This window comes from Lates calcarifer, linkage group LG18, assembly GCF_001640805.2.
Source record: "Lates calcarifer isolate ASB-BC8 linkage group LG18, TLL_Latcal_v3, whole genome shotgun sequence".
In the NCBI taxonomy this organism is placed as follows: Eukaryota; Metazoa; Chordata; class Actinopteri; family Centropomidae; genus Lates; species Lates calcarifer.
Genome location: NC_066850.1, coordinates 14,757,196 through 14,774,976, shown reverse-complemented (window position 1 = coordinate 14,774,976; position 17,781 = coordinate 14,757,196). Strand labels below are relative to the sequence as shown.

Below are 17,781 nucleotides of genomic sequence, written 5' to 3'. Positions count from 1 at the left end.
CCCTGTGCAGGGCCTAGTTACTACTGTAAAGATGCAGCTTTGATTTTATTTACTGCCAGCTTTCTGCTGCTTCAGATCCCCTCTGGGATCAATAAAGTTCATCACATCCTCTTGTCTTAATTAATAGCACTTTCAGCAGACCGCTAATAAGGAACCTAACAACCACATCAACCACTGGTGTGATGGATATACAGTGGACATTTAGAGTGTTTGCAGTGAACTCACTCAGTCACAGTGTTGACACACACAACAGGTCTGGGAGCTGTTGTAACAGAGAGCAGATCAGGATGCCTGACCTTGAGAAGTGAAAGAAGAGTACGACATAGCATCGCAAAAAGGGAGAAAATGCATATAGCACAGATTTATTTTGTATTCATGCTCATGTGGGGCACTGTGAAACACTATTTTCATTTAATTAAACATAAAAATATACAGGCATGTAAATGTGTTCTGCAACCTGATGATAGAAAATATCACGATTAGTAAGTTCATGAGCCAGTATTTTCCAGGAGAATCAGTTCCAGACTTGGGGTGATGGTGAGGTTAATGACCAGTGTTGCTGTTGCTGTTGTGGGAAGTGAAAGCAGTGTGTGAAGGAGAAAACACAGTGTAAAGTATGACTGTGAGCCACAGTGGTGTGTGCAAACGAACAAAGGAAAGTGCATTTTATGTCCAGTATTTGTTTTTTATGAGGTGCAACACTGTCGTCCTGCCACTTTAGAATAATGTATGTTAACTTGACTGTGGCTATAAATATTTTTATAGATTGTTAACCCCAGAACAAACTCATAATGAAAAATCCCAGAGCTCTAGCAGCCCTGGAAACCATATAAACATTCTCCTCTTTATTGTGTGTGTGAATGTGTGTGATTGTGTGAGCCCAAAATCCCTAAATTAAAGGCATGCAGTGACATTCAAAACATGGTCAAAACATACAATAAATCAAAAACATAATGATGTTATAGTACTATTACAGTCAGTCATGCCTGATGATCTGAATTAGATTGAACAGATGATTACATAGACATCTGCAAACAGTTTCCTTTAACATTCTAACTACATGAAGTTGGTTCACAACGTATGGATGCAATAAGCTGGAAATATAAATGTTGCAAAACCACAAATAGAACAGTTGCATATATAGTGTGCACAAAAACACACTCTCACTCACACACATGCTGATACTATTCCCCATTAGTCTTCACAAGCCTCTGTATGTTCAGGACCCTGCAATGAGCAACAAGCTGTGTGACCTTTGACCCTTGATCTCTGACCCCCCCAGCCCTGACATCATTCATTGCTTCACTTATAACAGGCAACAGCTTCAGCCTTCAAATGCCTCCCCTGTGAAATATATGAAATAACCCTTTAGTAAAATGGAAACACTTATTGTATATGTATTTTTCTAAAGCTGGAGTGATTTACAGTGATTAACAAGCTTTTGTTTGTGTTCCATTGTATTCTAGACACATCTTGTCACATTGCATTGTATATGCTCTTAAGTTCTATATATGGCCTGTGTATTCAGTCAGTGTCATTACTACCCACTTGGGCTTGGAAAACTTCCACTGTATCAACAAAAGTTAAGTCAGTGCTACAGGATAGATGCCATTTGAATGCTCCAGTGTGAAAATTTCTGAGGCTTATCAGTATCACACCCATCATAGGATTGGGTGTTTACTTTAACAGGGAAATTACTTGGGTCTGAGTCAGAATCTAAAAGTCCAATGAGCTTGAGTTGTAGTTTCCATGAATCCTTATTTGACTGTCTGTGTCACAGTGGCAGCAGGTTAAGTGAGGTATCTCAGATGTCCTACTTCTCTGTCACGTGCACACACTTCTCTTGTGGAAACCCAAGACATTCAACACTGTCTTTCCAAGAAAAACAACCAAATCAATTATTTCAGTAAATGCCCTAAAATAACATATGTTTACTTTCAACAAAGCCCTTTATTGACTGTAGCAATTATGAATCTTTTTCATGTGGTGTGATGGAGGAATCATAAAACAACCAATTCAGCATAGGGAGGAAGTTAGGGAGGATGGATGGGTCAACAAAATGTCAATATTTAATACAGGAGACTGCTGCTCACAACTCATTTCCAACGAACAGCTGGTCTTTCTTTTAACCATGGACAAGTATAACCATGACAAAAAAGTTCCCCTTACCTTAACTGCCTGCTTAATGTAACTCAAACCATTGTAGTTTATCATTTATCAATTATTTACATCCACCACTTATCTTTTTCAGGGTCCCCAGGGGTCTGGAACTGACACTGGGCAGTCTCAAACTTAATTAAAGACAGGATGTGTAATCGCCCCAGTGTGCTTGGGGTTGGCCCAGCATCTCTTTACAGCTGCCATGCTGGGAAAACCTCTAAAGACAACTAGGAGGCATTCTTATCAGATGCCTGAACCAGTATCCAAAGGCAAATCCCACTCCATACCCGCAAAGCTCCAATTCGATATCCGCAATTATCTCTAAATCAAATCCAGGCCCCATCTGACCAATTAATATAAGTCCTGTGACCCAATCTGTGCCCGTAATTAAACACATAGGCTGCACTCTATCTTACTTTAAAACTCATCCAGATTGTATTTACATTGGGCTGTCCTGATGGCTGCTCAGAGGATACAGTATCTGCTGTTTTTTGTAATCTACTGTTTCACTCAAATGTGCAAAGCACTTGCTAAGTGAGCTCCCAATTGTTGTTGATCTTAATGACACAAAGATAACCAATTTTGCAGTAATCATCTGGACAAATATCCAAAGTGAGTCACCATTACTACCAGTCAGCATTCTCAGTTCTGGAGTGATGAAAGCTGAGGGTCGGAATGAGCATCGACTGGTAAATCAAGAGCTCAGCCTTAAGGCTAAACTCTCTCTTCACTTCAACTGTCTAGCATGACACCAACGTTACTGATGATGTTGCACCAATAAATCTTTCCCTTACTTGTAAACAAGATCATAGGCTACTTGAACTCCTTCACTAATGGTAGCACTTCTTGCTTTAAATCCAGGCTACAACTGTCTGTTTTGTGTACTGTGATTAGTATTAAACAGAAGACAGATGTTATCCTGTATGGTTCCAGCAGTGGATGGCCTCAACTGTGTTGGAATGAACAGGGCTTTGTTCTTAAACTAACATTTAACCTGGATAACTATATTTTCAGTTTATTCTGACCCTTTCTGGCCTATCTTAATCTTATAATCCTGGGGAGGCATAAGAATGCAGCGCTGAAGAAAGACAAACTAACTCTAAATTTGAAACATCATAATCCAAGGTCTGTCTTACCCCACAACCCACAATTTACCCCAAACTATTCAAGAGTCTGGCAGAATTTAAAGACCTGTCAGTTCCTCTGTGATGACCCCTCACAGCTGCAGACAAACTTTGACAGTTGTGTTACAGATCAGATAAAGAGCACTACAAAGCTTCACTAAGTGCAGAGTTCAACTGAAGTCACACAAGCGCAAAGTGCATCACAGCTGTGGCACGATGCCTGCGTGACATCATATTCTTTTCCATTCCAAAGATCTAATTCATTGCCCTAAATCAGACATGACCGAGCTGGAGTGTAGTGACCTGGGGTGACTCTGTGAAAGCTCTTGTCAAGAGGGATTCCTAACACACCTTGTGTCTTAATGCTTGATCCCTCGGCCACTAAGTTGTGCACAGCAAGAGGCTTAACTTCCCCTCAGTACCCATTGTCCAGCACGGCTCCAGGCTGCAGGAGACTCAGTTCCATCCATGGAACACATTGTAGAGCAAGAGTGCGTGTGTATTTTTGCTTGTGTGTGCTCACAGATGGGGACTGTAGGGATCTAGGACTTCCTTCTTAGCCTTTTTAGGAGTGTGCACAATTGTATGTTTGTAGGTTCATATCCTGGTGTTATCCAAGGCAGAGTAGTGATGAGACTGTAGGAGGCCATTGATGCCAGTGACGCTGTTTGAACAATCCCCTGACCTCAATCTCCAGTGGGGCGGGAGTGTGTATTTGGATGAATTTGTATGTATGCTGGATGCATAAAACCATGTCCAACGTCATCCCCATCCCTGCAGAAACTCTGGGATTGCAACAGACATGCACGTGTGTGCATGCACATGCACATGCACGTGTGTGGGCCTATTTCTTTCCAAGACATTTCATTACATTCAGACAGTATCATTTGGGCCAAGGAGTCCCTTATTACTACAGAACCAAGTACAACATGGAACATGGGACTAAACACATCTGAACATGTTTAATTAGTGTGTGAGCTAAATCATTTCTTCAGGTTATGATTTTGCTTCAGATGGGCATGCCACATTTGGCACAATTTTTAGTATACCTCGGGCAGCAATAACCCAAATACAATTTAGATGAATGGAAATTTGTTTGTGGTGCTCACAGCAAGTAGAAATTACATTTTAACGTGTGTTCAGTCATGCTAGCAGCTCTGTGAAGCTGTACTTACTTTGAACTAAATGCTAATGATAGCAGGAAAACATGCTCACAGCATCAGTGCTAACATGCAGATGTTTAATGCCTTCATCCCAGAGCTGACAGTTAAGAGCTGAGTTATGGCATGCAAGAAAGGTCCTCATCCAAACTCAAACTGGGCAATGTTGCAGCTCATGGTTGACAGCCCTAGACAACTAGAGCACCCCTACTATAGAGCATAAGCATGCTAACAAAGAATGCTTACACAGCTGAGGCTCATGGGAACATCATTAGTTACTGGGGTGCTAATAGAAAAGTAAGGGGATCCGTGAAGGTATTGCAGTTTATCATGAGTGGAACATGACTGGGATGTATGTACCAAATTTCATGGAAAACCAATAATTGTTGACAAATCCCCTCAAAAACCATAAAATGTCAACCTCGTGGTGGTGCTAAGAGAAGGGTCAGGACATCACTAAAGTCATTAGGATAAACAGTATCATGTGGAGCCTGTAGATGTCTGTACCAGATTTCATGTTAACTTATCCAATATAAAAAAACAAAAATGTCAACCTCAGGATGGTGTTAAGGGAAAGGCCAGAGGATCATCAAAGTCAGTTGGCTTCATGGTTTGAGACCATGGATGTCTACACCAAATTTCACTGCAATCCATCCAATAGATGTTAATGTATTTTAGTCGGGACCAAAGTGGTGGATGTCAACTGTCTGACAAACCGGCGATAACATTACCATGGTCATAATGCATGCTACATGGTACATGGTAACAACAGTAATATGTCCACTAAGAGTAATCTGGTTGCTCAGAATAATCTTACTTTCTACCAAACAGAGTAGTTCCCCACAAAATAGATGATGTGTTCCACTGGGAATATCCAGAGTTACACCCTCTCTGTAAAAACATTTTGTTGTTGAGATGTGGCTGAACCAGTGTGATTAGTGCATTCATGCTTTCCGGAAAACTGTTTGCCCATGACATAAATCTTCCACTCAGTATGTGTAAGAGGAAGAATATACATTTTAGTCAAGTTTGTCTGGTAGCCAGACTTAGTGATTAATGACACCATCCCTACATGAACCAGAGTGAAATTAATGATATGTCTTGTGGCTATTCATCTGCCTGAGAGACTGGAGTTGCCATTTTTTCTTACTTACTAAGATAAACATGAGGTTTTATGACCAAAACTGGGGCACTCAAGCTGTGAGAGAATCAGACAAGGTATTATTTAGAGTGACCGGGTTATGACTCCACTTGAACAGGGACTAAAATAACAATATGTCAGAGAGTTATGGGAACAGGAGTGCTGTGGAGAGGATCTCTGTTGCTCTGTTGAAGCTGAGAGCTCACATTTCCAACCTTGTCCTGTGTGAGGGTGTGATGAGACATGGGAAAGAGAGTGGCCATGTAGGACATGACACAATGCTAAAACACCTCATGGTTTTCCTTGTTGTAAAGATTTTTAAACAATAAGCACACAAAGGACTGATTCCACAGAGAGTGAAAAAAAACATTACAGTTAGCTTAAGAAAATGGAGGAAAGACCCCTGTAAAAATAATTTACAATGTGTAATGTAATTTTTAAGGCAATTTGAGATGTTAGATGAGCCAGCGCTCTGGCTTTTAGAGATATTATGAAAAGGCAACTGAATTCCCCATGTACCATAAAGTAGCAGCCATTACGGAAGTCCCCCTTGCATTAGCTTGCATTTATCCTGCATTAGTGCTGTCAGACAGTCAGTCAGACAGTCCTCACTTTAGTGTTTCTGCACATTTCTTAGTTTATATCTAGACTTCAAAACCATTTACACTTTCTGGAAACATAGCTCAAACTTGTTGTTGTTGGCTAGTTGGTCAGTTCGTCCATCACTTTGGTCCAGACTGACACATTAACAACTACTGGATGGATTGCCATTAGGTTTACTACAGATATCCAAGGTGCTTAAAGGATTAATCGTTTGGTGATTTGACTTTTCCTCTAGTGCCACCAGCACGTCAAAGTTTTGACTTATCCAGTGCAATATCTCAACATCTATTGTACTTGATGGATTGGGACAACATTTTCTCAAAATATTCATGGTTCCCAGGCAATGTATCCTAATGACTTTGGTGATCAACTGACTGACTGACTGACTTTTCTTCTAGTGTCAACCTGAAGTTGAAGTTTTATTAAAATATCTTCAATTAATGGATAATCCCATAAAATCTGGTTCAAATACTCATGTTTCCCTTTGGATCAACTCAAATAAATCTAGTGCCATCATCAAGTCAGAATCTTAAATCCTCCAACATTCCCATCATCCTTGGCTGCCAATCACCAAATGTTAGCATGTGAACACGTTAAACTAAATTTTGAATATGCTACATGTTATTCCTGGTATATCAACAGTTGTCAATGTGAGCATTTTAGCATACTGATGTTAGCATTGAACTCAAAGCACAGGTGCATCTTTGCAAAAGCTGCTAGCATGACTCTGTTGAAAGCTGGTATGTTGAAAACTAGTGTGTTTTATTTTGATATCTTTTTAAATAGTACTTAATGTTCCTGTGGCTCAGAGGGCTGAGCAAAACTGTGGATATTGTCAATAACAGGTACTAAACTTGACACAGTGACATCTATAGAGAAAAAAGACTGTTTCAAACATCCTTCAAGATATCTCCAGGCCACAGAGCATTGAATATTTTTTTCATTGAACACATCCACAAGTTGCAGCACTGGGCAGGTGGACAAATACTTTGCATGCTCATATTCTTCATTCTCTTTTTAGCACCACAGCTTGTGCTGTATGTGTACCGTTTGTTACCATATTTTTTATTCTGCACCACAATGGGTCCTCTGTCTTGTACTTGTATAAGCACTGTTTGTGCTGCATATTCTTGCAGCTGTTTGTTGCTGTGTTGTTTCTCTTTTGCCACTATTGCGTGGTATCACGTGGTCTGTCTCCATAAAAGGAAGTCTATCGTGTGGACTGTATCAGTGACCTGTTTTTATTGTGTATGCTCTTTTTTCTGCCTATACAGCCAATTTCCCGTGACAATAAAGTTACTCAAATTAAAGTACTGAAATTGGCTATTTTCTCCTATAAAAACCTAGTGTTTCTAACCAAGTTAGAGTGATATAGTAAAATAAATAAAATATGTTTCTCACAGACAGAAACTGATGCCTTTACTGCTGTGAAAGATAAAAAAATATGTCTGTTTCACGTTAGCATTTTACCCTGGAAAGATGGTTGCTGCGTGCTTCCATTCACAATGGAGATTTTTTTATTTACTGGCATTCCCTCTTTGTCCTTTTTTTTTTTTTTTTATCCCTTCTGAGTTTGGAGTATTGGATTTCGACAGTTCTCAAAAGCTCTTCTGTGCATATACATACTCAATCAGACATGAGTCACTTTACGTTTTGAAATGCAGATGCACTTATTTTTTTAATCCCAGTCAGGCCCAGCTGTATAAACTGAGCCCACCTTGAACTCCTCGCAAGACGAAAACAAAAGCGACCAATCTGTATGCTCAGAGAATTTCAAACCATAACATGACCCTGACTATTCAACACATACAAGCTTTTGGAGGGGTGCGAATCGCCAGTCAGCAGACTACACAAACTGACAAGGGTCAACTTTACTTAACGACAAACATCCCAGAGACAAACATCCTTTACAAAAATAGAAACCTGTCACATTAATTTCATTCTCAGGAAGAGCCAAATGGCTCAGGGGAGGTGAGAGAGGGGTGAAGAGGGGATCGCACAAAGACTCTTTTGATTTGACTCATTCCTTTTGATTTTAACGGTTTTAGGAACACGTTTGGCTGGATGAAGCAGTAGACATCCATGCATCGCACTGGAGTTGGATCCAGTGGCGTGACCGACCACTGGGTTTTGGGAGGCAAACAGTTGCAGAATGAAATATTTATCCACAGGGTGTAATGAAATATTGATTAAAGATATAACATTGGGATATCTAGTTGCGATGACCTTGGTGAACTAATACATTAGCCAGACATTCATTAGATGGATACAAGTGCAAGTCCAGTGGATGTGTTCTTTAAAGGTGTGTTCGCACTGAGCCTGTGTTACACATATTTGACCATTTACAGATGCATTTGTGATTTTACCATGAAGGAGAAGGTGCGGTCAAAAGAAGAAGAGAAGAGAAGGTGCGGACTGCACCTATATCAAGCAAAACTGTACTGGATTTAAAATGTGGCTACCATCCTCTTTGAGGTAGTCACCATGTGCAGGGATACACTGCTTCCAGTGCTCCTGCCATGCTTGAAACGCTCCCTGGAAGGAGGCATCTGCAACGTGGTCTTGATCTTCTCCACTTTATCAAAATTCTGTGTTGACAGTCTGACCGTGGGGGGTGAATTGACTGTGCACAACCCTGTCAATGTCAAAGAAAAATATAAGCATGATGCATCTTCTTCAGTCTTGCAGACTGTAGGTTCTGCCACTGTAGAAACTGTTGTTTGGTCTCTCATGGCCAACTGGTGTCACTGGTGATGAAGGTTGGGTCATCCCTGGCCTGTCGATTGAGATTCTTGCAGACTTCATCATGGTGCTGTTTCTCACAAATCACAAATGTGCATCTGCAAGTGGTCACAAAACTCGCCTAATGCAGGTCCAGATGTTGAAGGCGTGATTTAACTGGAATACTGTCTTATGAAAGTTACTGCTCACACCTGCTGCATGTGCATTCCATTCATTCGCAACAGGAGCAGCTTCAAAACTTTTTGATCGCACCTTGTATAGTTGATTTTTCCTTCTTGCAGTCCAGACTTCTGAAGAAAAGGGGCCTACATTCACCCCATTATACTCTTATAACCATTAGTTTTGTGGTTGTTAATTTCCAATTAACTTCTCCTTTCCATCTTCTACAACCTTCAGTCTGTAATTCAGTCAGTAATTCTGCTGTAAATTCACTTCAACTGTTCACGTTTTATCCATTTTATCCATATATTGTACCCACTGGGTGTTAGGTGTGAAGTTGAAGAAGGAAAATGGGGGAAAATGATCAAGGGAGTAATAATGCTTTCTCAGTTACATGATTATTCAAGCATAAACATAGTAATGTTTTATTCTTCAATGGTTCTGTTCATGGAAATTGTGAAAACCAAATGCTCTTTGTATTTTCCATCTTGCCAATTTTGGGCAATGTGATTTTTAAGTGACACTGAATGCTGGGAGTGCTGCTGGAGTTTTCATCCAGGAATTTATGTGGAAAAAAAAATCAAGGTTATTGTTCAGTCGTGTTATTTTAGTGTCAAGCTGTTGATTGCTGTCCTGTCCATTTGAATTAGACTTGATTGCAATACAAAGGCTGATTTTGTAAAGGAGACCTGAGGGAGAGAACATGTATGTGTGTGTCAGTCCCCCAGTAAGAAACCTTTGTAGAGGAAACCGCTCTCCTTATGGACTCTGTGTGCTTTAACAAACTCTATACAGAGAAATGCTTTTCGCCCACTTGGTCCCTCTCACAGACACATACACATACATACACACTTACACATACATAGACCCAGTGGGTGGTCAGTGGAGCATTTAACTCCAGATGTCCTGCCAATCATCTTGGTGAAAAGCACCTTCTCATTTCCTCCATTTCCTCCTTTCTTATCCCCTGATGAGTGTGTACACACCAATATGGGCTCAGCCTCTGCCATGCACACAGGCCTCTCATTGTCACCCAATTAAATGTCTCCATGTGGGACGGCTTCTCTCAACTGCTGCCAATGTCAATACTGAATGTACTGTAGCTTAAAAATCCCTTAAGACTATGAGCATTTTTTTTTCCTTTTGATCAGGCATTAGGCAACGCCTCTGTTTTTCTTTTGCCTTCCAATGTCAGGGACCTCTGCCAGCGTTAATGTTGTGTGACATGCTGATAGAGATGAAAACACATTATGGGCCAAGTACTGCATTCACTTCCGTTTCAGAAGCATTTTAGTTTTCTCAAGTTTTTTTTTAATGCTGTCAATGCTGATGTGAGATTGCTTCAGTTTTCTGATTCTGGGACAGCTTTAGATTTTGATCATTGACTACTTAATGGTAAAATTGGTCAAAATAGTATGAATTGTAGAGCACATCAGCGACAGGAGTGCAGGAATCCCTCAATAAATGTCACTGTAAATCTTTTGCTGTGGAGCTTTGTAAACTTAATTTATAAATTTCATGGTACCCCCGGCTTTAAATATGTTATGGTTTGCAGTCTTAAAATGGCCTTAAAGTAAATTTGATAAGCTTGTTTCTGTTTTGCAGCATACTGGGTGACTTGTCTTACCATGAATGAGCATTTGAAGCATGGCTCAGCATACACAGATTTAAAATTTATTGCAGAACATACCTATTTTTGGCAATACCATGAGTTGAGCTCCTGAAGACCGTATTAGGACCTGTGTCCCGATGCTGGGATGGTATTAGTGGATCCTTCAAAGCTGTTTTGTGGAATGTCTGATGTTGAACGAAGCACTTGCTCTGGGTACGACCTGGCCCTCTAAAGCACCATTTTAATCCTCGGAAAGTCAGCTTTTGGTATGAGAGCTGGATGAAATGTATGTTTGACAGGGTTCCCACACACCATGAAAATCCTTGAATGTTTGTAGGTTTTAGAAATGTAAGACGTTACAAGAGTTTGAAAATTAATAGATGATCGTCCCACATTTTTCTCTGGACCTTTTTTTAAATTATTATTTTAAGACCCAAATTTATTCAAAACTGTTATGTCTTAAACATTAACAGATTAACCCACAATGTGACCCTGAGGCAAAAATTTGGTTTGGGCACTGACACAAATTTATTTTTATGAAATTTATTAATACATGCCATGTACATTTTCACATGTGCCAAGTTCATAAGTAAAATAATTATTCAGGACCTAAATAAAGCCATATTATTTCAGATAATATTTAGCCTCAGAGGTGCAGAGGTAACTGTTGAATTTGGTGCAGAATCCATAAAATGTAAAGGTTCATGTAGGAGGAAGTTTAATCATTAAAACTTGTAGTGTAGTAGTACTTTAGTATTATACTTCCAAAAAAGTGGGGGACTCACAAGGGACAAAAAGAGAATGGTCAAAATCAAAACAGCAGAAGGTGAGACTAACTGACTTTTAGTCCCTATTATGGATCAAGTTCCAAAAACACTGAAGCCTACATTTCCCATGTTGCATAATAGGATGTTTTACTAGATTCTCCCTCTTCTTAAATGTTCACTTCTTTGATATCATGAGGCTTGTGACAGTTTTTTTCGCCTTTAGAGAACTCCCTCCAGAGCCACAGAAAACATTCAACTGTTTCTATTGGCTGGTTATTATTCCTAATGATGAGAAAACTGAACGTCATGTAAAATCAGTGGAGTGTCCCTTTCCTTCCTACCTTTCCTCCCTTAGCCCTTATCTTAACCCCAAAAACATGTTAGATTTGAGTTGGTGTATTTGTGTGGTTTGTGTGTGTCAGTCCTGACTTCATGGAATCCCCTAAATTACTGGAATACCTGTGATCGATCTCTCCACACGCAGCAGCTTGTAAAAACCTTACACCGTAAACTCAACGTCCGCAGCTCCTTATGTGTCTCTCATGTGCTCCATTGTGGTGGTGAAACTCTTATTTGTTTAGAGCAATACTGTAACTTTTGCTGAGCAGCGGCAACAGTGGCCTCTGCAGCCACAAGTGGTAATTACAGGACACTTAAAATTTTGTCACGCTCTGAGTCCAGCGGTTAAGGGCACTGGAAGCAGGAAATCCCTTTAAGCCAACAGCTCAAACAAAAAATCTATCGCTCAGGTGACAAACAAAATTCATAGAATAAAAGAAATTCTTTCCAAGCTAGCTTCTTCAAGCATTACACCCCTCTCACAGGAGATCATACTGGCTAAACCCAGGTTAAATGGCGCAGAGTAGAGTCAGTAAGCCATCAAAATGATTGATGAAGCTGTAATTTTAAGGGAAAACGGTTTAGTTTACTTTAAAATAAGGTCCATTCACACAGTGATGGAAATCACCTTATCTCTCCATTGGTCTGTGTTAGTTGTGCATACAGTTTATACTGGAACCTAATAAAAATATCTCAGTTCCAGACCTCCTCCATTGGCTCAACAGTTCTCACAGGCCTTCAGCTGCTGTAATGGTTCATGTTTGTTTGTTAGAGTTAGATTTTCTGATGAAATAACTCAACATTCACACTTGACTTGAAACAATAACACGAACATTGATTGCAGTGTTTTAATGCCCCACCAAGATAGAACATGTGTTTTATGGTGAAACTGGGGAAACTCCAGCCAGAAATTCAGTGACAAGAATGAGCTTGATCGACAGTTGTCAAATCTGGTCAACTCCTCTTATCCTAGTTGTGATCCTGCCATCTGTAAACACCCATGACCTGTGACCCTCGGGCTTTTAACAGGCTCTGGGACTGTATGTAAACCCCCAAATAGCTCTCAGAGCTTTAGTTCAAGACTGGGATCTCACGCACCTCTCAGCACGAACATCCTTGTCCAGGATACAGAGTACCCCTCCCTGCAAATCCCCCCCACAGGTATCAACACAGGATTGAGAAGGAAAACCTCTTGAAGTTCAGAAAGCCCTCTTTACGCCCACGCCTGTCAAGTCAGTGTTGTCCAACACTGAAAGAATCCTAATTCCCAATATAATCCTCCGTCTTTTCTTGCTTGTCAAGCATGCAACGGGGATATAAGTCAAGACACTAACACCCAGGCCAAGCAGCTATGCACCTGTAGGCATATAGGTTGGGAAATAGTATGAAATTCAATTGCAAAAGATTTTTTACTTTGGAGATCTAGTAACCCAGCTGACAGGGTTGAAAAGAACTGCCACAAAAAGCAAGAAAATGTTGGTGAGTGTTAATTATTTTTAGGCGGAAAACTAAGTAACTAAAATTTGGGATGTTTACTTGAGAATTTGTACAGTGGCCAAGAGAGCGCAACACACTGCAGCTTAAGAAAACATATACAAAGAAACAAAACACAAACAACATAAGAAAACATCTTCATCAATTTGACAACATGTGCAATGCAAATACATACAACACAACCAAATAGATAAACGTGCTTCAAATAGCACAAGAACAACTGATACGTTTCCATTGCAGCCCTGTTTCCAGGAGACAGAAAAGAGCAATGAATCTGACTGGGACACACTTGTTGTTCAGTGCTTTATGACTCTTGATGTTACTGATGTCTGCTCTCATCAGTGGTGTTGGAAAATGAGCTAAAAGTTTTTTGTTTGTTTATTTCAACACTATGATCACGTTATTCAGGTTTTCAGCACTTTTTTGTGTCCCCTGGAAACACATCAGTTGTCCTCTGTGCTACATGCAGCGTGTCTCTGTATTTAGTTGTGTTGTGTGTATTTGCAGTCCATATGTTGTCAAATTGAGGAAGATGTTTTCTTAACTTGGAGTGTGTTGAGCTCTCTCAGCCACCATGGTTTTGCCCTCAGTTGATTTTCATATTATACTACAAGTGTCAGTCAAGGCTTGTAACAGGAGATGTTCTCATTAGTTATAAGAGATATAATGTTTCCACAACACCTCTTTTTACAAATGCCTATTCATCCTGGCTGCTCTCACAATCACCTTACTAATACCGTCTGGAGTGGTACGCTGGTGTGACATCACTCACAGATTAGACAAGTTGGCGATGTCTGCACTTTTAGCTCTGGATACAAGAGAGGGAACAAAATAGCTAATGGGATACAGGAGCAAGTATCAAGAAGAAATTAATGTTTTTGAACAAACATGTTTTTTTTATTGGATCATGTGGATAGTTTTAATTTTTGAACAAAGGCAGTAAAAATTGTGTTTAAAGTATGCTACTTTCTGTCAGTGGGTACAGGGATGGTCACTACTGCTCAGTCCTACTCAGACCCAGGGTTACGTTTTTTCATTTTCCAAAATTTGCCCTTCATCATTAAATGCACCTAAAGCACTTCAAATATAAGCACACATTCAGTCAGCACATCGAAGGCATTGCTGATCTGCTCTCCTCTGCAGCCTGACAAGTTGTAAGCCCCTCTTAGAATAGGAGATTACTCCCTCAAATCCCAGCTCTGCATGAATGTACATCTCCTTAAGTCAGATTTACCCCTCTGTAAAACCCCTGGGTCATTAGAGACGCCACATTCTGCTGCTCCCTCCAAACACTTCCTTCACCTGCCTCAGTCTAATAACAAATCAAACAGCCCCATACCCCCCTGTGTGAAGGGTGTGTGTCTGATCACACCTCCTGTTGGGAGGACGCAATCTGGAGAAATCTCTAGCCCGAGGACGATGGGGTTACTGGGAGGCGGAGAGGGGTGATGGCTAATCATGGGAGGTCTAATTGATGTTGTCACATTTTGTGACAAGCTATTGGGAGATAATCAGCAGTGGGTGACCTCATGGCTTGAGTTGGAGTTTGAAGGCTGAGATCACTGCCAAGCTTTGGGCCTGTTATTGTTTCCAACAAAGTCTGTTAAAGCAACAACATATGAGAAGGTTAAAACTTTAAAAAGCACTCTCCTGGAAAAATAGAACTGTTTCAGCAACATAAATCATCAATCCTGCTTTTGGATTGGAAGTCAAGATGTTGTGCTTAGTTGTGTATAATACATTTTGGTGCATCGTTATACTGTAGTACAACAAAGGGCACAGTTCAGCACAAATTTACTTTTGAATTTGTTCAGGATAATTAAATAAAGCCATTGTAATTTGAAACTTAGCCACATCCTTATGACCCCTTTGGGTGGGGAATTCCCGTTGCTTCCCTATCAACAAAAAACAATATTTCTAGGTATTGAAGGACAGGTATTACTTTACTCCATCTCAGAAGTTCCAAGACTAGTTGAGAGATACCCAAAGTTGTGTGCCAGTAGTCTAGTTTGTGCACTATGTAGGAATCAATCCGTGACTAGACAAGAGCATTAATACTGGGTGATTCTGCAAAACTTTGGGTTACGTTCAATGACAGGCTGAATGGTTAAAGAAAGAAAAAGAGTTAAGCTTAATAAGCATTAAAGGATAACTCTGGTATTTTTTAAACTGGGCTTTAGGCCTGGGTTCAAAAATACTTGACTTATCCTGTCATTGCAGATCTATGACACAAACTTCAGTCTCCTTTATTCCTGCAAGTCAGATATGCCACACATGCATCCTCCAGCTTAATCTCCATACCCCTGTTTTCCACCTCACTACCTAAGGGCACACTACATCCTGTACTAGCACTGAACAATGTCACTGGATGTAAATTGACAAGTGCAAACTTGTCCAGTATAGACATATTACCTACAGATAAAACAGGATAAATGCATGGCTAATACTACATCAGCAAAACAAACATATTTGATTATGTGCAGCAAGGTGCTCACCACTCAGAACTCAGTGCAACCAAATGAAGACAGCCACACTCTTATTCAGTGCTCCCAGCATGTTTTTAATCCAGTAAATATGGATAACCAGTACTTCAGAATGACTGAAACCAGTGCATGAGTTTGGTCCACATCCAGCTGCAGAAAATATGTCTGTCTGCTTTGATTTCACATAGTTCAGTGTCATAATAACCAAAAGGCCTGGACCTGACAACTCTAGAATGTAATGAAATCTTTAGATAGACTGCACAGTATCTGTATGTTGTAGCACAGATATTTACAGTACAACAGAGTGATGCAACTCTCCACCAAATGACAGATGGTGTGGATGGGTAGGTCCTCTGAGATCAATGAAATCCTGTGCCACTTGGAACAAATCAGGGAAAAAGAATGCAACTACAATAACATGATTTTTGCCTTGAAGCGAGGCTTTTGATGGGAAAAATCTTCAAATGCACAGTGTAATGTTGACTCCACTGCAGGCTTCTTTGTCACTTTCTCTGTTTCCACTGACTTAACTCCTCCTTAATAATAGTGGATAGCTCAGTGTCACTTGCTTTTGGACAAATGTAAAATATATTAAAGGGCTCTGCAGTGTTAATTTTCTGTTGGTTTGAAGTGTAGTAATGTGTCACTGTGAGGATGTTGATGATGGTGATGATGATGGTTAGAATCTGGGAATTTGGTGTCGAACATCATCTGAACTCCTGGAAACATCTAGACATGGTGTCACATGTTTGGTCAATGATGCATGAAGAAGAACGCAAACACAACTAAAGGGTCTCTAGGGTGCACAGGCAGATACATTATCAGTAGTCCTGGCATTAGTGTTCAAAGGTGGATCTTTCCTTTAGCTCCCAGAGGTCAGCTGACAAAAAACAAATGCATACCAATCCTCCCTAGATAATGCTTGAAAAAACACGTGCACCATCCTCTTTTCAATCCAGCATTAGTCCTCTGACACTTTTACTGACGCTGGGATCGCTTCATTCCAAAAACACTTTAAATACATTTTTGAAAAACATTATTCTTGAAGATCAGTCCATTTTTGAAACAACACAGTGGAATCTGTTCATAAGAGTGTTCATTATTGCTTCGACTGTTATTCAAGATGACTCATACCTCATGGTAACCCAGGACATATGTTGCTGTCACGCTAGCAATCATCTGTTGTGTATCACTCCTCAACTGGAAGCTTCTTCTCTGCATCCTCTGATTGGCTAAGTCTTCCTGTCTCCTTGCATGCTTTCTAACACGCAGCATACCTTTACTCTTAACACACTCAGCTCTGTGCTCTGCAGTAACCTCTGAGGAATTTGATAATGACTGATTCATATCTTTGTCAATCACATTGCCTCTGGTCTGTTTCTGTCTGACTGCGCATTTAGGGATTTGCTTAATTTGATTTTTCAGTTTCTCTGTTTTTGTTTCAGCCTTTCTGTCTGATGTGTGTCTCTGCATTTATGTCGCTTTGTACTTGTTGATCTCCTGCTTTGCTTCTCAGATGATTGTACCATTTTCACCACAGATATGAGAGCTTTTTATGCAGATTTTTGGCATGAAATCATATTTGTTATGAACATTTCAAATCATTAACTGCCCTATTTTTCTGTGTTTCAGATCTAGTTGGAAACTATTATATGTATTAGCAGATAAACAATCATTATGGCATTTGGCCTTTCAGAATTTTCCAAACTCTAAACACTGTAACTAATATCAGATAATATGAGTGCTATGGTGATAACAATCCCAGATGTTCAGCTTTGGGTTCATCCTGCATTTATCCTGCATTAGCGCTGCACACAGTGGGAGTCATTGTAGAAGTCCCTCTAGATACTTCCTGCATCCGTTCTGCATTAGTGCTGCAGATAATTGATTTTTGTCACCTAGTTAGAACAATACTTTCTGCAATGTGAGTGAAATGATGTGAGGAAGCTGGACGTCTGAGCTGTAGGAATCTAAATACACACACATACACACACCTG

General features: G+C 40.1%; 1 protein-coding gene across 4 annotated transcripts in view; it reads left to right on the top strand.

The window, feature by feature from the left end:
• The window catches only part of ano2b (anoctamin 2b), a 197,753-nt gene that overhangs the window by 76,064 nt on the left and 103,908 nt on the right, over positions 1 to 17,781 (top strand). The gene's annotated exons all lie outside the window — the stretch shown is intronic.